The following is a 25,829-nucleotide window of genomic DNA, read 5'->3' on the forward strand; positions in this document are numbered from 1 at the left end:
AGTCAACTCAGACATTGCATTCCTCACAGAAACCTGGGTGAACTCCACCTTCGCCCCAGACATCGCCACCGCCATCAGGAATGGCTACAAGATCATCCACAAGGAGCGCATGAACAAACCAGGGGGATGCATCGCCATCATACATAAAAGCATCCTCCGCCTCACCACCCATGCAGACGACCTCTCGACAAACATGGAGCACCTTCACTTTCGGGTCCAGACCAACCAGAACACCACCCTCCGTAGCACCCTGTAGGAAAGTGCCCCTTTTTGCATGGTTACCCTCCACTTTTTGCCTGACACATGATGCACTTTGACTTGGTGTGCCCCGGGTCCATGGCCAATCAGGTTCCCAGGGCCTGTGTTCTTTCCCAAAGCTGAGCATTTTTACCCAGAATAGCCACATCTCTGGCCACAGGGAAGCCCCTTCTAAAAGGTACAATGGGTACCAAGGGCACTGTGACCATGGAAGGCCTCTACGGCTGCAGCACTTAGTGTGCCACCCTTAGGGGCCCTGTACCTTAACAGCCACGCACTGCCATTGCAGGCTGCGTGTTTTGGTACAGGAAAAAGTTAAGAGTCGACATGGCACACATACTTGGGTGTCATGCCTGCAATCCACTGCCTGTGGCCTATGTAAGCCACCCCTCTACCAAGGTGCACTAGACCACAGGTGAGAGTACAGTTGCATAAGCATTGTATCCCTACAGTATCCAAGTCCATTCTTAGACATTGTAAGTGTAGTAAAGCCATAAAGTGTATATGGTCTGGTAGTTGGTCATTACGAACTCCACAGCTCCATAATGGCTTCACTGAAAATTAGGAAGTTTGGTAGCAAACTTCTCAGCACATTAAACCCACACTGATGTCAGTGAGGGATTGAATGTAGAATGCACACAGAGGGCATCTTAGAGATGCCCCCTGAAAAATGACCAGCCCTGGTGTGGTTCCTGAATGTCTGCCTGCCACTTGCCCACACCAGACAGGTTTCTGGACCCCTGGGTAGAGAGCCTCCACTCTCTGGGTCCGAAACAAAGCCCATCTTGGGCAGAGGTCTCATGCCTTCTCCCCTAGGATGGGCTGGGTCCACGAAGGGAAAGCTTCAAAGGCCTGCCACCTTTGTAAGCTGTCCCTGCCTTTTGCTACCCCAGCAACTGGCTCCCACTTTGGGTGGGAGAATCGGCAGGAAAACCGAGTTAGGAGGAGAGGTGTGCCCACCTTTGCCAACCCCGCCCCTCAGGTAGGGGAGGCGAGGTGAAGCACACAGCTTAGTCCTCTCCATCTTGGAGATTAGGGAACCCAGCCAATTAGGAAGAGGCGTATGCCCCTCTCCCACAGGAGGGTGGCATAATAGGGGGTGTGCTCACCCCAAGGAAGGGACCCATTGGTCCCAACCTGCAAACCCCTTTCAACATCCCTAAATGTAGTACTAAGGTGCGACCATGACCTTGCCTCCTCAGATTCGAGGAAGAAAGAAGGGCTGAAGAGCCGTGCTGACCCAGGAAGAAGAGGGCACTAACTGCTTTGGCCCTAGCACTACCGGCCTGTCCCGACTCTGACCCGACTACAGCGGATACCCTGGCGTGTCCAGCAGCCAGCAGCCCCCATAGAGCGAAGGACCTGCCCTGCAGTAAACATACAGACTCTGTTTCCCATGAGTACCGGATTTGATCAACAGAGACTCCAAGACCAGAACCCAGATCCAGGCGGCTCAGCGATTCTGCACCACTCTGCACCCGACGCCCATGGCCCGAGTTCAAGTGACACAATACCACGAGGAGATCTCCCCAGCAATACTGAACTGGGTTCTGCTTATCTCCGATCTCCTTTAAGCCGACGCCTGCAGCCTCAACCTGAAGGATCCCCCCCGACTGCGCCCGGAGCTAATAAGAAGACCAGACGCCAAAAGACATCCTGCACCCAACACCCCACAGCCTTGGGTGGCCCAATCTGCGGTGTCCAGGCATCTCCCAAGAACTGAAGATCTCCATTGAAATCCACAGCGTCCCCGATGCCTCCTTGGCACTCTGCACCCGGCTGCCCCTGTGCCACTGGTGGGGCAGCTCATGTGCTGATTGTTGGCCCCTGCAGTGTTAATCCTAACCCTAGGAGCTTTGCTTCCACAGCCCAGTGGCCAGCTCGCAGGCAGCCCCTAACCGAAGACCCCCTTACTCCTATTAGCTAACATTGGGCCCCTGCACCCAACCGCCCCAGTGCAGCTGACGGTGGGATTTGAGTGCCTAACTGGACCATGGGGAACCTTGGTCCTAAACCCCAAAACTCACTCTCTCCTGCTTGGTTCTACAAAATAAAACAGAAGTATACTTTTTATACTTACCTAATTGGTCTAGATTCTGTCTCTGAATGTGTATATTCAGTCCTTAATTGAGTGAATACAATAAATGCTTAACACACACTCCTGATAAACCGAACTGCTCGCCCACACTACCACAAAGAGAACTGTTAGTACTTGTCTAATTTAGCTTCTGCTATACCTCTGAGGACTCCCTGGACACTGCACACTATACCTTACTTTGGCATAGTATAAACAGAGCCAGCATCCTACACACCCTCATCTACAGCCCCCCGGACCCTGCCCACTATTCAATCATCAACTTCTTCGCACCCCATGCTCTCGCCTCCACAGGCTACATCCTCCCCGGCGAGCTCAACTTTCACCTGGACAACTCCAACAACAAAGACACTTCGTCCCTGCTGGAGAACCTCGCCACCATCTGACTCAAACAACTGGTCACCTACCAAACCCACTCAGCAGGACACACGCTCGACCCCATCTTCTCCGCCAGTGACATCACCTCCTTCAGCCACACCACCAAGCTCCAGTGGACCGACCACCGCTGCGTCCACTTCTCCTTCACCAAACCCATTGTACACCACCACGCCCACCTTTACCCTTGCAGAAGTTGGAACAAGGCCACCGAAGAACAGCTCAGCACCTCTCTCAGCAAGACTCCTCCACTGACATTCCCAGACACCAACACTTCAGCCCGCAACCTCCACAGAGGGATCTCCGACTGCGCTGACACTCCGGCTCCCCCGGAAAAAGCACCAAGCAAGTAAAAATCCAAGAAAGCCAGCTGGTTCTCTCCCACCCTTCATGAGTCCAGACGCACCTGTAGACAGCTTGAGAAAAGATGTAGGAGCAGCAAGACCACGGAAGACCACTCAACCTTCAAGACAGCTGTCACCATACACCACCACCTCATCAGAACAACGCAAAAAGTGGCCCTACAAGAAAGGATCAAACGCCCAGGCACTCAAAAGTAAAGAACTTTTCGCCGGGATCAAATAACTCCCCAGACACAGTATGCAACAAGGAGATTTTTAGTTAGCCAGAGTGATTAGGCGCGCAACCTGTGTGTCCGCAAAGTGGAAAGTACTGAGGAGTATCTGGTATAGGCAATAGGGCGAACGGTAATCTCACACAACCGCTCAAGGTTGGACCAAAAGATCCACACAATAACAATGAAACAACAATGCCCCTGCACTATACAACATTAAAGCATTCTTAGTAATGAAATTGTTTAGACAGAAAATTGGTTTGTGTACATCCACACTTTCAGAATGACTAGAAGAGAGTAAATCATCTCAGTCGAGGTATAGAAAGTTCAAAAAAGACGTTCTGTTCTTGGTATGGAGTGTCTGTTTATTGTTCCTTTAGTTATGCCAACACGTGTTTCATCGCAGGGAACATACTGCGAATCTTCAGGGCTGGATAGAAACATAAAAAGTGCATTTGCAAAATGTACTTATTTTGAAAGTAATATTCTAGTGACTTATTGTGAAAGCCAGAGTGAGGGAGTAGGCATGCCTTAGGTGACTCTGTGGAATTGTGACTTTAGTTCACGGTTGAGTGACTTGGTGAGCTATAGTGGTTGGGTGAGACTACTGTGACATGTATTGATTTCTTTATTTGTCTTGGTGCATTTATCCTTCTGAAAACAATAAGGTAATCAACAGGCAAATTAAGTCTATATGTTGGCCGAAAAGGAAGAAAAAGTGATAAAGTGCAAAGAATCTTGATGTGTCTGAAAGAGTGGTAATCCCATGTGACTTCGGTGACAATCGAGCACACGAGACAACTAGATAGCATCATGAAGGTTAGCATTAGTTCAAATATAATACCAAAACATAGCTAATATCACGAATGTTTGTTTCTGCTATTTATGGCCGGTGCCAGGATTAACATTTACTCCCTCACTCTGGCTTTCACAATAAGTCACTAGAATATTACTTTCAAAATAAGTACGTTTTGCAAATGCACTTTTTATGTTTCTATCCAGCCCTGAAGATTCGCAGTATGTTCCCTGCGATGAAACACGTGTTGGCATAACTAAAGGAACAATAAACAGACACTCCATACCAAGAACAGAACGTCTTTTTTTAACTTTCTATACCTCGACTGAGATGATTTACTCTCTTCTAGTCATTCTGAAAGTGTGGATGTACACAAACCAATTTTCTGTCTAAACAATTTCATTACTAAGAATGCTTTAATGTTGTAAACTCCCCAGACACAGCACAGAGACAGCAGACATTCCACCTCCCAAGACCTCAGCAACAACCTTGGCACCTACTTCCACCACAAGATCAAGGGGATAAACAACAGCTTTGACAGCCTCGGAACCCAAGCCCCTCCCACCCCACCTGCAACCACCGCACCCTATGACGCCGGACTCAAACAGAACATACTCAGCTGGACTCCCCTCACTGCAGATGACACTCTCAAGATGATGAAGAGCATCCACTCTAGAAACCCCTCTGACCTCTGCCCGCATCACATCTTCAACAGAGCAGGCACCACCATGGCCCTCGAACTCTGTTGCACCATTAACTGCTCCATCAACTCTGCCATCTTCCTGGAAGGCTGGAAACACGCAGAGATCAACCCCTTGCTGAAGAAACCCTCTGCCAACCCGACGGACCTCAAGAACTTCAGACCCATCTCTCTTCTCCTTCCCAGCCAAGGTCATCAAGAAGGCCATCAACACCCAACTTTCAGAGTTCATCAAAGCAAACCACATCCTGAACGTTTCCCAATCCGGTTTCCGTAGCAACCCCAGCACCAAGACCGCCCTCCTCACTGCCACAGACGATGTCGGCGCCCTTCTCGACCGAAGCAAAACTGCAGCTCTCATCCTCCTGAACCTTTAGGCCGCCTTCAATACCGTTTCTCACCGCACCCTATGCACAAGACTCCACAACGCCAGCATCTGCAACAAAGTCCTAGAATGGATCCACTCCTTCCTCACTGGCAGAACACAGAGAGTCAGACAACCTCCATTCTTCTCAGAACCCACAGAGATCAGCTGCGGAGTGCCTCAGGGCTTCTCCCTGAGTCCTACTCTTTTCAACATCTACATGACCCCGCCCAAGCTATAGTCAGGAACCATGGACACCCAGCTGATTCGCTCTCTCATCAAAGAACCCACAGTCACCAAGAACAACTATCATGACGGGATGATGGCTGTCGCCACATGGATGAAGAACAGCGGACTCAAACTCAACTGCCTGGGACGACTACTGGTGGCCCGCAGCACTTATAACCCTCTCCCACAGACCACACATGGAACCTCAGGATCATCCTGGACTCCTCGCTCATCATGAACCACCTGATCAACGCCTGCCCCAAAAGATTGTCAAGTGGATCCCCACAGAGACCAGAAAGAAGGTCATCCATGCGCTCATCAGCAGCAGAATCAACTACAGCAACACACTCTATGCCAGCATCATCCAGAAGCCTCTCAAGAAACTGCAGATCATTCAGAATGCCTCCGCCAAACTCATCATCAACATCCCCTGCCATAGACACCACCAGGCACCTGAGTGACCTCCACAGGCTCCCAGTAAACAAAAGAATCACCTTCGAGCTCCTCACACACGCCTACAAAATCCTACACAATGAGGGACCTTCGTACCTCAACCATTGCCTCGCATTCCATGTACCCACCAGAGACCTCCGGCCCACTCTGGCTACCGCCCCATGTATCCGCAAGAACACAGGGGAATAAATCTTCTTCTACCTCACAGCTAAGACCTGGAACACCCAGCCTCTCCACCTCAGGCAATCACAGTCACTGCCTCAATTCAGGAAGGACTTCATGACCTGGCTCTTCGACTGAACCACAGCACCTTTGCCAGACCAGCAGCTCCCCAACACCCAGTGCCTTGAGACCCTTACGGGTGAGTAGTCACGCTTTACAAGACACCTGATTGATTAATTCATTCATTCATCACAGAGACCTGGCTCAAACCATTATCAGCTCCTGACATCCCCATGGCAATCCCTGCAGGTTACACGATCACTCAACAGGACCACCTTCACAAACCAGGAGGAGGACTTTCTGTCATCTATAAGGAATCCATCCAATGCACATCTTCAGAGAACGCCATCCTATTCATGGAACAGTTGCACTTTAAGCTGCAAATCTCCAAAACTTCATACTGAACGGAACCCTCACCTACCAACCACCCGGAGTAACCTCATCAATTACTTGTCGCTTCACTCACCATCGACTCCAGAGCCTAAATTCTCCTCGGTGACGTCAACTCTCACCCGGAAGACTGCAACAACCCCTGCTCCACAGCAATCCTCAATAACTTGAGCAACACGGAACGCACCCATCTAGTCTCAGAATCAACTCACACTCAGGGCACCCACTGGACCCCAACTTCACCACAAGCAACAGCATCAAATATAGATGCACCACACCGCTCACATGGACTAGGTAAACCATCATCTACTTCCAAATCATCATACTCCAAGTCAACACCCCACCAGGTTCAGCATTCCAAGATGCAGCTGAGGCAAAATCACAGGAGCAAACCGACACAGTGGCCTGAGCACGGATCACCCTAACCCCACAGACAACCTTGACATGGACATCAAAAACTTTAACAACTGGATCAAGAACTTCGTAGACTCCCTCACACCCATCAAACCCAAAAAGCACAGTAGATCACTCAAGCAGGCCAGCTGGTAGACAGAAAATCTCTGAGACACCAAACAACACTGTAAACAGCTAGAAAGGAAATAGAGAGACAGACATGGCACCACCAACCGAACTACCTACAAAGCTGCACTAGAAGGTTATCACCAGCAAATAAGAAACACTAGTAGACAGCATTGAAGGAAGCTCGAACAGCTGCAGGAAGGTCGTCTCGATCATCAAAGATTTCCCTTAGCCCCAGGGGTGTAGAATTTAATAAAATATCTACTTGTCCATGGGCAGGATGTTTAATACATTTTCTTGTCATGTAACAAAATCCACTTGTCCCTTTTGTGCCATGTAATGCGGCAACAAATTGTAGCAGCAATCTCATTATATAAGAGCTCTGATGTAGCCTCTCTGATTATGCCAGGGTTCATACCATAGTAGGGTTTGAATACTAGCAATTCACTTATGTTGTCACGTTTCCACAGATTTACATACTGGGGCTGAACTTATAGGTAAGCAATAGTTCCAGGGTTGAAATGCCCTTCTGAGTCTGTGCAAACCTACCAGCTTGCATGTTTTAAGGGTTTTTACCAACTCTTCTCTAATCTTTTCCCATACTATGAAAGCTTAGAAATATACTACTGACAACTGTAGACGTAAAACTTCTTCCAGGGTTGGGAAAAAAGTGGTCGGAGGGAAAGTGAACTTGCAAACACTCAGATTTCCGCATGAGCAATGCTACACATGCATAGTTGCTCATGCTAAAATGCGGTTTACAAATATTTTATAGGAGTACGATTTCTTGGCCTACCTCTGTAAATTCTTGTGAATTCACGAAAGCCATATATCTGCTTGTAATGCAAGGACATATACCATGGTGCACTTTTGAGACTTTCTTTTTTAATTGGGCCCCTAATTAGGTCTGGAGTTAACCATGACCTTTTGTGTTTATGAAAATTATTTCTCTCTCTGTCTATCGTCTGGCTTCATTGTGAGCGACAGCATTCTGCTCTTTCACAAGGAGCATATCGGCACACAAAGTGTACAGTGCCAGGAACTACTGTGGCAATGGGCCCTTTTTGAGAGCAATTTTTGCTATTTCCAATGTTTGTTATAATGGTAAGGGCCAGGCAGCTCACACACCAATAAGGTTTTACAAAAACCATGCCAAAACAAGTCACGCATTGACAAAACCAAAAGGCTGACCACCAATTTCCGATCTACTGGTTTTGCCAATGCTGGTTTATTTTTGTTTCCCATATCTTATTGAAACTGGTTACACTGATTTTCCATTATGATTATTTTGGGGAAATACTACTATACATCAACACATTTTACTAAATGATAATGCAAAGAAATGTTACTTAAGATTTTACAGTAGTTTAGCTAAATGTTTTTCCTACTTGCATTTTGTTTTGCGAACATTTTATTTTGAAAGCAGAGAACCATCAATTTTGCTTTCAAGTTTCTGCAAATATTTGCATCTAATCAGATAGCATTCTGGGAGCATTATACATAGCCTCTTATTGGTAAACTTTGAAAACGTTTGAACACATTTTTATACTGGAGCAACTGTCAATAGTGAAGTCAAACGTTACAACAATTACTTACAGTGAGAGCGCTCAACCTAATAATAAAGGCTTTGCATTACTGAACCATAAATACAGGTTTGAACAGCATTAACACATGGGCACAAATATTACCTACACTGCAGACATTGCCCTTCCTTATCTATAATGTGGAATTGTAAACTCACAGCCAAAGGGTTTGTGCTGTAGGGGGTTGGGCCTACTTGTCGCAAGGACAAAACACACATGAAAATGTGTTGCCCTTGACCCCAAACAATATGCACTGGGCATCGGCTATATGAACTCCACATCCGTGCTACACCCTCAACCACGGTCAACAACCTAGCTGACTCCCAACAACTCTGTTACAACCTATCCAACTTCTTCCACAGCAGAATTGCAAACATATACAGCAACTTCGCACACCAACCTAACCCCAGAGAACTCATTGCTACCCTACCCACCACCAACCAAGACGGTCACCTGACCAAATGAACAACTCTTACCAGAAACGACACCGCAGCAATCATACAAACCATCCACTCAGGGGCCCAAACAGACCTATTGCCCAACCACAACCTCAAATCTCCAAACAACTTCTACACAGACTCCAGACCATCCAGAACACTGCTGCAAGACTTATACTCAACCCCACAAGCTGCACCCATATCATGCCACATCTCAGGAAGCTGCACTGGCTCCACAGGCGCTGCCGATTCAAACTTCTCATGCACACATACAAAGCCCTCCACAACACAGGACAGAATACCTAACAGCCGCAAACACTTTCCCCATCCAACCAGACATCTATGCTCTGGCACACTTTCACTTGCACATATTCCTAGCATCTTCAAAAGCAAAACTGGAGGTCGCTCATTCTCCTACATCGCATTCAAGACATGGAAGCACCTCCTGCAACACAGTAGAGCTTACTCCTCAATTCTGCAAGAATCTGAATACCTGGCTCTTTGTATAAGCAACCTGGGGACCACACGCTTACACACCAGCCCAAGTGCCTAGATACCCTCTCAGGTGATTATTATACTATACAAATCATCAATATAACATAACAATGTATATACATCACCCCTGCAGATGGCCTATTGAGCCCTAAGGCAGGGTGGTGTATATTAAAAAGTGGAACATGTACTTATACGTGTCCCAACAGTAAAAAAAAACAAAAAAAACGAATTGTTATTTTTACTGTAACAAGAGGTCGGTAGAACTCTTGGCAAGTACTGAGTGACAGGCTGACACTCCAGCACTGCTAAATTCTGAATGGGACTAATAAAGTTGGAACTGTAAGGTATCAAATGAATCAGTGCATTAAATCCAGTTTAATTGTTAAATCAAATTTAATGTCAGTGGTGGGAAAACTGCCACTTTAGAAGTTGCTACCTTGGTTGCGCACAGTTTGAGTGCCTGTTTACGATTTTACACAAAGACTATCCTAACAGACAACAACGCCACGCCGAGAGGTTGAAGAGGTATAGCTTGTGTCACTATTCGCAGGAGTCGAGCAATAAATAATTTTTCTATTTATCAAAATATTAGGAAGGGATCCAATGATTAAAGTGCAGTTAAAACTGCCTTAAGGGTACCCTCTTAATTCTTAGTTTATTTATTCTGTGCTCCTTAGTTAGGATTAAAAAGCCAATATTAGATGGTCTTGGGGTACTATCACCCTACCCTCGCTCCAAATGATAATGTCGGCATATTTCGGCCAAACCTATTTTGCCACTATTGGTCGATGGCCTTCTTCAGGACTACGAGATCCCCGCATTATGTCACTTTCACTGTTGCTCAGTCATTCTAATTAGTGAAAAAGGGGTGTGGAATTCAATAAAATATCTACTTGTCCTTGAGTCAAGTTGCTTCCTAAATCTACTTGTCCTGTAACAGTATCCACTTGTCCCTTTTGTGCCATGTCATGCGGCGACAAATTATGGCAGCAATCTCATTATATAAGACCTCTGATAATAGCTTCTCTGATTATGCCAGGGTTCATACCATAGTAGGGTTTGAATACTAGCAATTCCCTTATGTTGCCACATTTCCACAGATCTACATACAGGGGCTGAAGATAAGCAGTAGTTCCAGGGTTGGAATGCCCTTTTGAGTCAATGCAAACCTACTAACTTGCATGTTTTAAGAGTTTTCACCAACACTTCTCTAACCTTTTCCCATACTGAGAAAGGTTGGAAATTTACTCCTGACAGCGGCAGAGGTAAATCTTCTTCCAGGGTTAGGAAAAAAATAGTGAGCAGAAAAGTGAACTTGCAAACACTCAGATTTTCGCATGAGCAAATCTACACTTGCATGTTTGCTCATGCTAAAATGCAGTTCACAAATATTTTCCAGGACTACTATTTCTTACCCTACTTCTGTAAATTCATGCAAATTCATGAAAGTCGTATATCTGCACTTAACGTTTGAGACTTTCTTTAAAAATTGGGCCCCTCATTAGGTCTGGCATTAACCATGACCTTTTGTGTCTATTAAAATTGTCTCTCTCTCTCTATTGGGTGGCTTCACTGCTAGTGATAGCATTCTGCTCTTTCACAAGGAGCATGTCGCCACACAAAGTAGTTTAGTTCAGTGCCAGAAACTACTGGGGCAGTGTGTGGTTTTTGAGACCAAAACCAATTTTTGCTTTAATCAATGTTCGTGATAATGGTGAGGGCCTGGCAGCTCCCACACCAATAAGGTTTTACAAAAACCCTGCCAAAACACGTCACGCCCTGACAAAACCAAAAGGTTGAACACAAATTTCATACCTACTGGCTTTGCCAATGATGGTTTATTTTTGTGTTTCATAATCTTATTGAAACTGGCTACACTGATTTTCCATAATGAATATTTTGGGGAAATACTAGTATACATCTGCACATTTTACTAAATGATACTGCAAAGAAATGGTACTTAAGATTTTACAGTAGTTTAGCTAAATATATTTTTTCTTGCTACCATTTTTTTGTGAACATTTTATTTTGAAAGCAAAGAATCGACAATCTTGCTTTCAAGCTTCATCAGATATTTGCATCTAATGTGAGAGAATTCTGGAAGGTTTATTCATAGCCTCATATTGCTAAACTTTGAAAATGCGTGCACACGTTTTTATACTGGAACCACTGTCAGTAGTGCAGTTGAGCTTACAACATTTACTTAGAGCGCTCACCCTAATAATACTTTGCATTAATGAACCATAAATACGAGTTTGAACAGCATTAACACATGGACACAAATATTACCTTAACTTCAGACAATGGCCTTCCCTGACCATAATGTGGGACTGTAAACTGGCAGTCAAACGGTTTGTGCTACAGGTGGTTGAGTCTACTTGTCCCAAGGACAAAATACACATGAAAACTTGTTTCCCTTGACACCAAACAATATGTCCTGGGCGTCAGGCTATAGGAATTCCACATCCCTGGTGAACAGTAAATGGCTCCAAGTAGTACTCTGCAGTGACCTCGCTTATCTTTATTTCTGACATTAATTGATATCTGTAAGACAAAAAACATCAGCATCCATCATATAATTAGAGAGGGAAGATGTATGCTTTTACATGCCTATAAGTGCAGTTGGTAACAATGCATCCAAGTATTTCAAACGAAAATACCGCCAAATCGTAAGGCACTGCATAAACACTTGTGAGTTGTTTGGATAAGTTAAAATCGAACATTAAAGTCATGGGTTTTCTTAAGCAAATGTTTTTTTCTAAATTTCCTATCCCTGGGTCGGTGCGGGAGTGTCACCCTGAATTCACACACTCTGTAAAATCAATGTTATCCACTATGCCTTGTTCTTGGATGCTACACAAATCGTTGTAAAATCATAGCCCATATCGTGATCACAGATGTGGTGCCTTCCCAAAGTACCCAAAAATTGACAAGTCTTGTCGTACGTATCAGCCCCTCATTTACTTCCTCAATGGACCAACGCCTTCTGGGATATAGCTTCCAATGATAGCGGTGGCTTCCCTGCGTGCTAATTAGTACCGGCCGAGCAGGCCGTGTCAGAATGCGCTACGTAGTCACATGACTGGGCAACTAGAGCGTCAACCCAAACTGGAATAACACAGGTGGTGGCACTTCTGAGTCGCAGTGCATCTAGAACGCCTTACTATATTACCCAAAATGGTTAGATAATTAACCCGGTTCCAATGAGTAAATAGGTGCCATGTACATTGTCCTAATAGGATCCCTTCTTATCACAGTCTGGGTACCTTGCTCATCTTACTCTCCCCAGTGTAATCAGAACAGACTAAGGGGATGTGTCAGTACAACTAAACCCCTTGCTCGTGTCAAGGTCAGAAGCAGTCAGTGGTTTTAAACCATGTTCTGTGATAAACAATCTGTAAATAGAGTATATATGTACCGATGTACGTATGGTTACATGAAACCACTGTGAAAATGGTATAACTGGTGGGTCAGCTGAATCCCCTTATTTCCCTCATAAACTGTCTGAGTGGTACCATGGAATATCATCATTCAATCCCCTATTATGGCTACTGAGCCTAGATATCCAACGCTGTTCTCATTTCCGTGGGTATGTAGCCCAACCCCAAGGGTGGGCTACCAAGCTCTCGAGACCAAGAGAGGAGTTCTGCCATTTTAAGAGTGGCCAGAATAGAGCATTCTGGACTAGCCAGATGGAAGTTGTCATCAGGCGGAGGGGATCCTGGTAGCCCATTGGCTTGTGAACGCATCCTCCCCTGCTGTGTCCTGCTCGTGGAAAATTCGTTCCCTGAGCGAAAACAGAAGCAGAGACTCCAAGAGTTAGTTGGCCTACTTATAGTTTGAACCATAGGGTCACAAATGCTGAAGAATCTACCTGGCGAGTTGTTAGTTCAAATCACCAGATCATCGCTCCAGTGCAGCTTAAGAGACCAGGACCTGATGCTCAAAAGTTGCATCCGAGTCTGCTGGACCCAGGAGAGTTGTGAGAATGTAGCTTGGTTGCCCAGAAGAAGAGTCGCTAAAAGTAGGAAACTGCTGATTTCGCTGTGCTGGGCGACTGGAATTCTACTGACCCCGAGGGTAGTTTGAATAACATCGACCCGTGTGGCAAGAACCACCTCACCAGGACAGTGGATGGAGGACTAGCCCCAGGATGACCCCTGTTGACTGCACAGCTTCTTCAGCATGTTTGAGCATCTTCAGCATCCTGTATCCCTTGCATCAGGACCACGCCATATAAAGTCAATGGCAAGGAATCACTGACCCAGGAACTTGATTCAAGTCTGATTTTCCTGAGGAGGCTGTTTCTTTGGACATTGCTGGTCCACTTAACTGGCTCTCTCTGGGAGTTGGTCACCCAAAGTAACTCTAAGAAACTGCAATCGACTTGCCAAGGTTTTTCTTGAAAAGTTTGTGTCAAATTCATTAAATTTACCAGCGCTTTTTCATGGTTAAGTAAAATATCTGGAATTATTGTTTCTTGCAAACTCTATATTTCTAGAACGGTGGATCTTTTTCGCCTTGGTGTCCATGAGTTCATAAAAATGCAATCTAATTTTATTAATTGTTGTTCGATTTCTTGAGAGTCATAGTTCCATTTTCTTTAATGTTTTGGTGCTGTTTAAATGCTTTACACTCGTTCATTTGGGTAAGCCTGCATCACATTTCTTCACAACCAGAAAGGCTACTGGCATAGCTTTTAAAGCGGGAAAGACCAATATTTTATGACATTCGTTAACGGGAGGGGCAAGACAGCTGCCACCCAGGTTGCGATTAGTAATACACTGCAGTTTTAAATAGGCGGCCTGAAAGTGCTTTGACTCTCTCAAGATTTTGCAGTGGACAAGTGAAAAATCTGGCAAGGGACCTAACTAATGAGGAGCTCATGGAAGTTATTAGGGACATGCCTGGGAGTAAAACACTGGGCTCCTAGGAAGATTGGTTCATATCACCCACTGTCCATGTTCAATGTTGATGCTATGGTGGTGTCCAAACTTTTAGTTAATAGATAGCAGGGATTGATCAGAGCCACCCTCATGAACATTCGTAGACTCACACACTGCATGAACTCAGTACAGGGGTTAGATGCTGCAGCTGCATTGGTTGCCTTTTGTCGCTACTGTTCGCTTCAACAATGGAGCCACCAGCCATTCATTTGCATCGGGTCTTGCGTCAGTTGGGTATACAGTTGGTAACGCTGAGCATGTCATCTCTTTTTATGCCAGCAACGCTCTTGTGCACCTGCAGCAGCCGGAAACATCTGTGCTACAGTTATTGACTGAGTTGAGAGAGTGAGGCAGAGTCTCTGGCCTGCATGTGAATTCGAGAAGTCACTTATGTTCCCCATAGCGGGACTAGTAGGCAAACCTGTGGGGCTACTGTCCAATGTGGGGCTATTGTGGGCCCTAGATTGGCAGATACTTGGGTATAAGGTGGCACATAAAGCTGAAAAGCAGCATTATAATATGGGTAGGGTGCTGGCGGGTCTGCAGGCCTTTGTTACCTTCCGAAACAAACAAACAAACATCAGTTAAGGGCAGGATTGCGATAGCAAAAACGGTGGTAATACCACTCTGCCTCTACGTCCCTCAAAATACACAAGGCCCAATTGCGAGGAGCTCACTTAAATTGCTTGACAGCCTGTTAATTGCCCTGATATAGGTGGGGAAGATAAGTCGAGTTGGCTTGGGCATCCTGACTCGGTCTCTCTGATTTGGAGTTGTATTATCTAATAGCTCGACCTCAGCCCAACTTCAACATGCGGTAAATGGTGTGTTGAAGATAACAGCTGAGAGTAATGCATTTTTGCGGGGGTCCTGGAAGTACAAGACCTGCTGATACGTTTAATGGTCTGAACATGAAAGGCCAAGCAATGTCCGTATTTGATATGATGGGAGCTAGCAATTAACAAAGACATTTGAAGACCCCATTAGCTCCCGTTGTGGTAGTTGCAACCCTTTTTACACATTGGCTGGTATATGTTTTTGAGGGAGGGTGCAATAAAGTGAAAGACTTTTATCCGGGAGACAGCTCCATGCCATTCTAGACTAGGGGCTTGTGAGAGCTTGGGGTGGGTCTGGCTCAGTTTTTGCAAGTTGCTTGGTTAACCAAGACAGCCAGAGACATCTGGACATGCTTCCCAGACACTATTGGAGGTTCTGCTGGATATGGGATTCTCTCAACGCCTCTTATGGTGTTTAGACAGCGTATCAGAAACAGAAATATTGTGGGATAAAAGATTATGTCAAGAATATCGAGGACAAAAATGTCATGAAGATACATTTCTATATATGTGTATTTTATATATATCATCAGATGTGGAGTTAAGAATGGTAAACGTATACCTACCCATTTTCACTTACCTACTCAATATTTTGGTCCTCAGTATTATTGACACGATATTCCGTCCACACCATATTTCTGTTTCCAATATTCTATCAGTGATCCCCTCGTATCCCGCCTACACGAGGCCTTTAAATAGGATAGACTTCGGGTAGAGATGCCCACAAGATCACTGGATTCAAGCAAGCCGGGCTGAAGACGGCTGTAATGCCAGAAACCGGTCCTCGGAAGCTTGTTTCCGGTCCAGGGAAGGCATGGCTTGGCAGTTCGGGCTGGACTGTTCCCATGAGGCACAGGGTCAGACTGCTTTGCATAGAGCCATGTCTGAACTGGGGTGGCAGAGTGGGCTAAAGAATGGTGATGGATCAAACCCAGATCTTTTGACAGGGTGTGAGTGTTTGATTGGTTCAGATGCTCCGTCCATCACCACCCCCTTTTGTACCACAAGATCACAATGGCAGAAGGACCTCTCAGAGCCATTACCAGAAAGACAATGGAGAAGAACATGCAATGAAGCACGAGCAGGTGTCTGACAACGCTCATTTCAAACCAGTTCATTTCTGTGAGCTACACCACACAAATCTGTCACCCGTGTAACTAAGAAGAATTTACCCAGGCAGATCGGATGGGTGCCCCAGATGTAGTGTGTGATACGCTGACTTTCTACATATGACCTGGAGCTGCGCCTATATGGTACCATGCTGGAGAAATGTAGCTCAGTGGTTATGAGGGGTGACGGGTATTCAACTAAAGGATATGACACTGTCTCCTCAGTTTTACTCCATGCATATTCCTTTTGTGAGATACTTTCTTAAGAACAATTTCTGAGCTCCTTGCTGAGCTGCAGGGGATCTGGGCCGGAAGACATGAGTTCAGGCTTTTAAGGAGCAACTGGAGAAGGGCTGTTTGTTGTTTTTTTGGTCTGGCGCCAGCCACAACCTTTACACTTTAATACAATTTTAAATATAACATACACACAGGGACGATCTACCTTCTCTTTTAACTCCTTTGTGTTTCCCCCCGCTGTGCGGGGGGGGGTAGGGGGGTGACAAGCTCAGCTCGTCATGAGGCACAGCGGAGCTGCCCTCATGACGAGCTGAGCTTGTCACAACCACACCCGTTTTTGGAACGTTCAGCACAGCGGGGAAATTATCCCCACGTGTGAACGTTCCAACGGCTGTGACGAGCTCAGTTTGCCATGAGTACAGCTCAACTGTACCTCATGACGAGCTGAGCTGGTCAGCAGCATGGGAGGGGTTAATCAATGTCGTTACTGTGCCATTCACATTTTTCTTCAGTCCACTACAGCTCACATCATGGGGCAGTGGCTCAGCCCTCTTTAGCCATTGGCTAACTTCAGTGAAAGTGACGGCATTCCTACCTTTTTCATGGAGCTTACCCATGAACTAAGCAGTCCCCTTCAGTGCCAAAAACTATTTTGGTAATGTGTGCTTAACAAAACAATTCTTTTTTGCCTTTTAGCCTTTTTAAAAAAAATTTATTATTGAGGGTCCAGCAGCTTTCCCAAGAATAATGTATTGCAAAACGCATAACAAAACAAGCATTCATGAAGTCAAAGGGCTGGCCGCCAACGCCAGACCTATTAGTTTTGCCAGTGCCTATTTAAGGCAGGTCTTTGCAGTGCAGGTGCCCTGAGACAGAGAGCTTATTTGTCTTATAGCGCCAAGTGACTGGAAGCCAGTAACAGTAAAGATGTCCAGTTAAACCCTACAGGTGATCTCCACACAAAGCTAATACTGGGCTCAATTCACAGAACTAATTTAAGACACAATCCTAAACTTACTACTTTTGGTATTCACAGAAGTTAGGATTTTGTCTTAAGTCTGTCTTAAGTTTGTCTTAAGTCTGTCTTAAGACAAACTTAAGACAAAATCCTAACTTGTGTGAATACCAAAAGTAGTAAGTTTAGGATTTTGTCTTAAGTTAGTTCTGTGAATCGGCCCCATTGTGTGTAAGTATGACACACACATAAATGGTTGGGTTTAGGAGTACAAAGTATCAACATCATATGTCACATGCTATGTTTGGGCATTTGTGTGCATTCTCAAACTCCTCTCCGATCACTTCCCAGCACAGAAATGGTGGTGTGCTATTCAAATCCTTTAATTTACTCAAGAGTAAATCCGTAAGCAAGGTGTAAAGTAGCTGCAAACGTTTCCAGAATTCATGAGTGTGTATTTGTAAGGGTTTAAAATATTTTTCAGCAGAATCCCAGGGTATAGCGGTGACAAGGAAATCAGAAGTAATTTCTGGACTTCCGAAAATGCTTGTCAATTACCAAAAGTAGTAAATCTGCCCCCATGTGAAGGAATAACTCTGCATTTGTAGATTTATGAACTACTTTTAATAAATGGGCACTAGAGGGGCTGCTTAGTGTGTTACTGCACCTGCTGCATAGATCTGTCCTAATCTCCAGGTCACAGGTTCGACCCCCACCAAGGCGCATCTGCTGGCCACAGTTAGGATTAAAGCGACTGCTTCCGGGGTGTAGCTATCCTCAGGCCGGCGCTAGGCATGGGCAGTATGGGCAGCCGCCCAGGGCCTCGCGCTCAGGTGAGAGGCAGGGGCCCCCCTGCTCCACCAGGGCCCCCTCCCCACACATTACAATACACATCAGAGATGTCTGGTGTCGACGACCGCGTGGTGGCATTCCCGGGGGTGCAGGGGTGGGGGGGAGGGACAAACAGAGTGGGGAAGTCAAAGCGGCAGGGCCAGCAATTAGGGCTCAGAGTGTCAGGGGCGAGGCAACACCTCTCATAAGTACCAGCCATTCCCTGTCTGCATTTTGTTTCTAGGTGACAGAAGGCCCCTTTGTTTCCAGGACCAGCCGGACACAGGTAAGGAGCAGTGGGTGAGGGGAGGAGGGAGCAGCCAGAGAAACTGGTGCTGGGGCAGTGTTTTAAGAAAGGCCCTGTTACTGCTTCAGGCCCAGGGAAGGGGGCCCCCTTTCCCTGGGCCTCGAAGCACTAGAGCAAGCTGCAAGGTCCAGGTGTGGGGCCCCCTTTCCCTGGGCCTCTAAGCACGATAGAAATCTGTAAGGTCAGGTTGTGTGGGGGCCCCCTTCCCAGCCTTATAGCCACTACTCCCTCTTTCTTTTCCTTTCCTTTATTTGTTCCCCTGTGAAATGAATCCAAAAAAGAATAACTTTTTTTGCTGTAAAGGTCATCTTTTTGTGCCATTTTTCACTTCCAACGTGCAGCCTTGGGAAAGAGAGAAATAAAAAATTCAAACTGTAAAAAATAACTAAAGCAAGACAGAGTGGGTCTAAAAAGGGCCAGATTGATTTTATTCACACCCAAATCACATTAGTGCCACTACACAGAGTTTACCAGTGAAGCGCTACTTTTGTTTTTTTGTCTTTCTCTAAACAGCATTGTTTTCCCCAGGTGGGGAAGTGCACCATTTCTGGATGTACTGCAAAACCTCCTTGATGGGCGGACTGGAAAATAAAGTGCATACCGCTGCTATGTATTCACAAATGTGGTCTTCTTAAACCATATTGCTTTTGTTTTGTAAGGATATATTCAAATGGGCATTGAAGCAGGTCCGTTCCGGCCCTGTAGTCATGGCCTTAACTTTTCATGCAAAAGGACTCATTCATTTCGGAATAAGTGCTAAAGCGTTAAGGTAACCATGTTGTTCCTACTTACATTTCCCATGCTTTAATTAATCTTACATTCCTTATGAGTGTTTGCTTTTTCCAGAATGTTGTCACTTTTTTTTTAGGCAGCATATTGCTCGTCTAGTGCGTAATTTGAAATGAGTCGCCTCTAGGTGTTAGTAGCGGGGCACAATTGGGTTGTAGTTGAAGGCAGTGCGAGTTTCTCTCAGTGGGGTAGTATGGTGTTCAGTGGAGAGAGGATGTGGCACTATGGTCAGAGCTGCCAAATTTGGAACTGGGGAGCCAGGTTCAGCCTTCATGACCAGTCCACCAGACCAATCTCCCTGAGGGAGCACATTTCCATGCAAAGACCTTGGAAGGACCCGCAAGACCTTAGAAGCCCTGGTGTCTTAGCACCAGCAGGTGAACCCTAGCAGTGGCAAGTGTGGGTTAACCTTGAAGGCCTGTCTACCACAATCCCTATTGAAGCCCACTGCAAGTCTTTTGGGCAGGCCTACAAAGCAGCACACCCTAGAGCAACGGTGACTCTGTAATTGAGGTCACAGGACCCTTGAGCAGGGAGGCTCTAGGGCGGTGCAAACGGTGAGATCGCATTGAGTGCTGACCCTGGGTCATGTTTGCGAATATATTATGTTTCTAAAAGCACTTGCTGCCTCCTTCCTGGTCTCCAGGAATTTTCGGCAACAACAAAAATGTCATGAAACTCCGGTGATCAATAATATACATCTTTGTGAGACCTGCACCTAGCTTTTCCATCTAATGAGACAAATGTAATCCATTTAACAGTTTTAAAATATATGGACTTATTTCATTTGTATATTTATCTTTTTGTCCATGTTACTGATATCCATGTTAGGTCTCTTCAGGGATGCCAAATAAGATCAATAGTCCTGCGATGCCACTTTCTGTGATGTCACTTCTTGTGATGTTACCAAGGGTGGCTCCTTCACTTGGGCGGAGGAGCAACGCCCTACTACTTTCTCCCAAAAGCAGAAACACAAAATGCTAAAACAACCATTTTATGTTTCTGCTTCTAGCACTGCGAGAAAGCAGAAGTGTTTCGTTGGGGGCGGGCGGGTCTGTTTTAGGGCAGGAGAGGATTGCCTTGCCAACTGCGACTGTTCGGCCAAACCAGTCATGCGCACTCTGGCCTTTCTCTATTTAGGCTGCAATGCAGCCTACATGGGGAAAATGGCCTCCCCATAGGCGCCTGGCTGGTCGGCGTCCTGATCAATCACAACGCTGCCATTGCAGCATTATGATTGCCTGCTTCCTGTTCTCCACCCCCCCCCCCTTCTGAACTCCCGCGAGATCCTCCACCTGCGAGTCATGCCGGCTGCGACTGGAAGATATATGCAAATTAGAGGGGCCTCACATCTTCTCTTTCGCCCGGGGCCCCAGGAGTTCTAGGACCGGCCCTGGCTATCCTGTTCGTTACAGGTGATATATTCAGAGCTTCGCAAGCCACTAACCCCAGTGCCAAGAGAGTTTTATGTAATTATTATTTTAGCATGTATGCATCTTATATTAGAAAGGATTTAGGGAGTGCGCTAACACCCTGAGGTTTATTGGCGCTTGTATGCACTATATGGATTTTTATGTTGCAAGAGCATAAAATGGGTTTCAGAAACATATTCAGACTGCGTCCGCACATTCAGTTGAGTGCCCAAGGGTCAATCCTGGGTGGGGATGGAAACCCATTTTTTGTTAGGTTAAACTGGAAGTGGACAACCATGTTCCAGTCTCGGAGTCGGCTCAACATCCTGTGATTCTAGGCAAAGCAAAATCTCCGTGCTTAAAAAGTGAATGTGACCTTAGGACGGTAGTGAAGCTGGTGCTCATGTAAATACCTTCGCTATCACAAAACAAAAGGGCGGGCCTTCAACTGTCCATACCTGAATTTAGCATGCCTCGAAGAGACTTAAAACACTTCTCTTCGGGCTGGTTTCAGGCTAATAGCAGAATCTCTCAAAATCAAGGGAAACTTCACCACTCGCAAATGACGCGACCAGCTACTGCCGCCGTGGCCGGCTACAAGAACTGCAACCAACTCTGCGGCGGGCAATTCTGTGGGTTTGGGTGTGCACTGTGCAGGGGACACCGGCGGCACCGACGGCTTTTTTCGGCCTGTTTCATTGTTAGCGATGCACTCTTTTATTGTGCGCCTACTGGCTTTACAGCGCTATACAACAACGGCTGCTCCTGTCCTCCACGCTCATTTAACTCTCGTTCTATCGACAGAATACCGTGCTTGCCCACTCCGGTCGCCGGCTGCAGGTGCATTAATCTGCCGATCTACCTTGCCAGCACACACCGCTCGCACGTCTATGGAAGGGTGAGAAGCCACTTACCCGATGACGGGCCAGATATTTGCCCCCTCACTCCGCCGAGGCCGCACCCACGGGCACCGTCGGATCCGGATTCGACTGCAGACAATCGACTTTAGATCTATGCCCAGCGTGAGGTGAGCACAGTCCTGGAGGAGGGCAGCAGCACAGCTCACCCAGGGCAGCAGCACAGCTCAGCTCACCCAGGGCAGCAGCAGTCACCTTTCTTGTCACCCCTTTTCTTCCCGTGGGCTCTTTCGACAACGTTCGAAAAACAGAAAGCTTAAAATTGAAAGTGAAAGTACATCTCCAGCTAGTACAACGGGTTTGGCGAGAGGAGGAGTCATGAGCGAGGCAGCCTGGGCAGGGGTTTGAGCTTTAAATAAACTAGTTGGAGCGAAAGCCCTAGTCGGCACATTGAAAACAAGCACTGGCAAAACCAATAAATCTCGCATTTGTGAGAGTTAGAACTATTTGTAAATGGCAATGTCTTTTGCCCATGTGTTATGGTGTGGAGTGGATGTATGTGGAATTTTGTGTGTTGGACTGGAACTGTTAGTTGTGGGATTGTGTGGCATTGAATTGCGTGGTGTGGATTTGTGGAGTGGAATTATGTAGATAGTAATTATGTGGTATTGAGTGTACTGGGATTATGTGGAGTGGGACTGTGTCATGGAGTGTAATTTTGTGGAATGGTATTTTGTGATGTGGTATGTAGTGGAGTTTAATTATGTGGTGTTCTGTTGAATTTTGTGACATGTTGTGGATTGTTGTTGATTGGATGTATTTGATGTGTTGTCTAATTGTGTTGTTGAGTTGAATAATGTGGTTTGATGTCGAATTATGTGGTGTGGAATGGAATGTGTGGAGTTGAATTGTGTAGTGTGGAACTATGTGGCATTGAATTAAATTATGCTATTTGGAATTCAATACAAATAGACTTTATTTGGTTAAATAATAACAATAAACACATACCAAATGATAAAAATACCAGTTCATTAGTACAATAAATAAAAACGAATAAAATACACAGTCCAAAATAAGAAAGGAACGTACAAGGAAGAATACTCTTGATTAGTATTATGTGGTATGGTGTGGAGTGTATTTATGTGGTTTGTTGGTATATGACATAGAGTGGTTTTATGTGGGGTGTATTTATGTGGTATTGAAAAAACATGAAGGTGACCATGTGTAAATGTAACTGGTTCTCTTATAAGTATTACCAAATGCCACCTCTGTGAAGCCCATGAAGGCTTTACTCTCCTTTTAAAGCACTCTGGTTGGACTTCTTGGGTCTAGAAGCAATCTCGATAGCTGCCTTGGCTTGACCTAAATAGATAAGTTGCCGCCAATCTTTTGTAACCTTGCAAATGGCAAATGCATTGGGGGTCACAGCATCGGAAACTCGCCCTACCATCAACATGAATATTGTTAATCAAAATTCAGAACACAAAGTGTCATGAAGTTGCGCAGCACACTAAACATGTACACATGACAGAACTACTATACACCAGCTTAACTCGGTCCTTATTTCATCCAATTTAGAAGGATGACATGCCAAGTTTAGGACATGAACCTGTGATCATTATGTGACACGCATGCGTCTTCAGCAGAAAAAGCAGATCTCAGAGGGGTTTTTCAGCTGAAAAAGCACACATCCAAAAGTGTCTGGATGAAAAGTAATTTCAACGGAATGTGCCCGTGCCATGCCTTAAAAATGTGCCTACTTCGAGCCCAAAAAAAACAGAATATCTGGCTGTTCAAAACTACAGCTAGCAGGAAGCCTCCGGCACAGCTCAGTGACATTAGCACCTGCTGCCAAATACCAGTGCTTTTCACATCTTTAAATCTTAAGAATAGGAGGCAGAACAGCTCCACCTTTCATCCTTCCAAAAGTGACAAAATGAGTAAGGGTAGAAACAATACTAGCTTCTCATTATTTGTAGCGTCACAAAGACAACATCAAGTGTTCTACAGAAAATCCTCTTATAAATATAATTAGAATTTGTATTTAAACATGTTTGTTCTTCTAGAGGTGTCATCTTACGTTGCCGTTCAATGCGTAAACTCCTTCATGATAGCCATTGTGTGCTGATTAAGGTTTTTGGTAAGGGAGTAGATAAATATGACAAGTCAGCATTTTAGCTTTGTACCCTTTCCAATGTGTTGTTGGCACTCAAAATATCAGTAAACAATTGTTAGCAAAATCATATGAGTGCAGAATGTATACAATTATACAAAGACCACACAAGGTAGCAGGCACTGATCAAGCAGTTTCTTCAAACTTGCAGGAGTTGCCGAAATGTATCCGTTCTAATAAATATCTTAACACGTCTGATATAGCGTTTACTGCGCCACCCTTGCAATTTGGCGATGCTCGAAGGAGGAGGCGGCTGCAGCTGCTTGGGTATAAGAGGCGAAAACCATAGTAGTTGCATCGGTACACCTCCTCCCACAACCCTCCCCACCCAAATGATACACGGACAAGCATGTTGGGATGAAGTAGTTGCAGGTTTATTTGTGATACAAATAACAGAACGGGTTAACTGACAGGCGACCCCCTGTGCCCCGCAACCCCTTGTTGCAGGGCGCCTGAAGTTGAGCCAAAGAAGCGGACACCAGCGGCCATAGCCCGGTGTGGAACTTGGGAGAAAAAACCTCCCACCGGCGGACCTATCGTCCACCCGCCCCGCCCCCCCGGACAAGGGAGAGTCAACTCACACCTTGCCCAGCCAGGCGTGGCGTTATTAGCAAACCCCCGGTTGCTCAGGCTTACAACCGCCCTAAGGACTAACGGGTTGCCGTCAAAACCAAGTCCCCAAGAAGGGCCCCTTGGCTTTATGCATGACTCATCACGGTGCGTTTCGCACCGGGGCTTCAGGTCCTATTCCTGCGCCTGTCCTGTATGGGGATCGCATTGTAACTTCTCCTGCAACATAGAAAACACGAGATACATAATTAAAATTCCCCCCTCCCCACTTCCCCCCTTTCAGCGGGTGAGCGGTAGGGAGGGTAGCTGAAGGCGCGGGCCTCGCGTCCGACGTCGGGGGAAGGATAGATGAAAGGGGGGGGGGCAGGGGCCTGATGGACCCAAGGCTGGCGAGGACAGCCTGACGACCGACTGGTAAGGTGGGCAGCAGCAAAGAGGGCGCCAGGAGGGAGGAGTCCCCTTAAATCCTAACTCAAAGGGGGGGTGGTCTTACCTCGTAACCCGCCCCCCGTCCCACCTCCACTGGACTGGCCTAGGTTTCCTACGCCCTACTACGGGGTTTGCCCTCCCATGGGGTCCCTTGCTGGGACCTCGGGCATCCCGCATAGTAGTTGCATCGGTACACCTCGTCCCACAACCCTCCCCACCCAAATGATACACGGACAAGGATGTTGGGATGAAGAAGTTGCAGGTTTATTTGTGATACAAATAACAGAACGGGTTAACTGACAGGCGACCCCCTGTGCCCCGCAACCCCTTGTTGCAGGGCGCCTAAAGTTGAGCCAAAGAAGCGGACACCAGCGGCCATAGCCCGGTGTGGAACTTGGGAGAAAAAACCTCCCACCAGCGGACCTATCGTCCACCCGCCCCGCCCCCCCGGACAAGGGAGAGTCAACTCACACCTTGCCCAGCCAGGCGTGGCGTTATTAGCAAACCCCCGGTTGCTCAGGCTTACAACCGCCCTAAGGACTAACGGGGTGCAGTCGAAACCAAGTCCCCAAGAAGGGCCCCTTGGCTTTATGCATGACTCATCACGGTGCGTTTCGCACCAGGGCTTCAGGTCCTGTTCCTGCGCCTGTACTGTATGGGGATCGCCTTGTATTTTCCACAGCACTGGGCGTGGCACCCGCTGCGCCCAGAGCCCCCACTACTTAGCCCCTAGTTCTCTCTTATCTACATCCCGCTATCTCTAGCGCCTCCCCTAGATCTAATAGGAAAATTGCCATGCCTACCTTGGACAAGTGTACCCCGTCAGATTCCCAGCAGCCAATGGATTTAGCGTGCAGCAGGCCATTCCTGATGAAACCTACCCCTCTCT

The 25,829-nt window shown here is 46.3% G+C and overlaps 1 protein-coding gene across 2 annotated transcripts in view; it reads right to left on the reverse strand.

Annotated features, from left to right (window-relative positions):
- LOC147717677 (butyrophilin subfamily 1 member A1-like) overlaps positions 1 to 22,127 on the reverse strand; it is a 152,832-nt gene extending 130,705 nt beyond the window's left edge. Inside the window, exon 1 of one of the 2 annotated variants that reach the window (XM_086924468.1) lies at positions 21,826 to 22,127. The gene's annotated coding sequence lies outside the window, so the exon portion shown is untranslated. Of the gene's footprint in view, positions 1 to 11,778; positions 12,034 to 21,825 lie in introns of those variants that run through there. The other variant, XM_086924469.1, reaches the window with a different exon arrangement.
- Positions 22,128 to 25,829: the final 3,702 nt, after the last annotated feature.

Source organism: Lissotriton vulgaris, chromosome 5 (assembly GCF_964263255.1).
Source record: "Lissotriton vulgaris chromosome 5, aLisVul1.2, whole genome shotgun sequence".
Lineage (NCBI taxonomy): Eukaryota > Metazoa > Chordata > Amphibia > Caudata > Salamandridae > Lissotriton > Lissotriton vulgaris.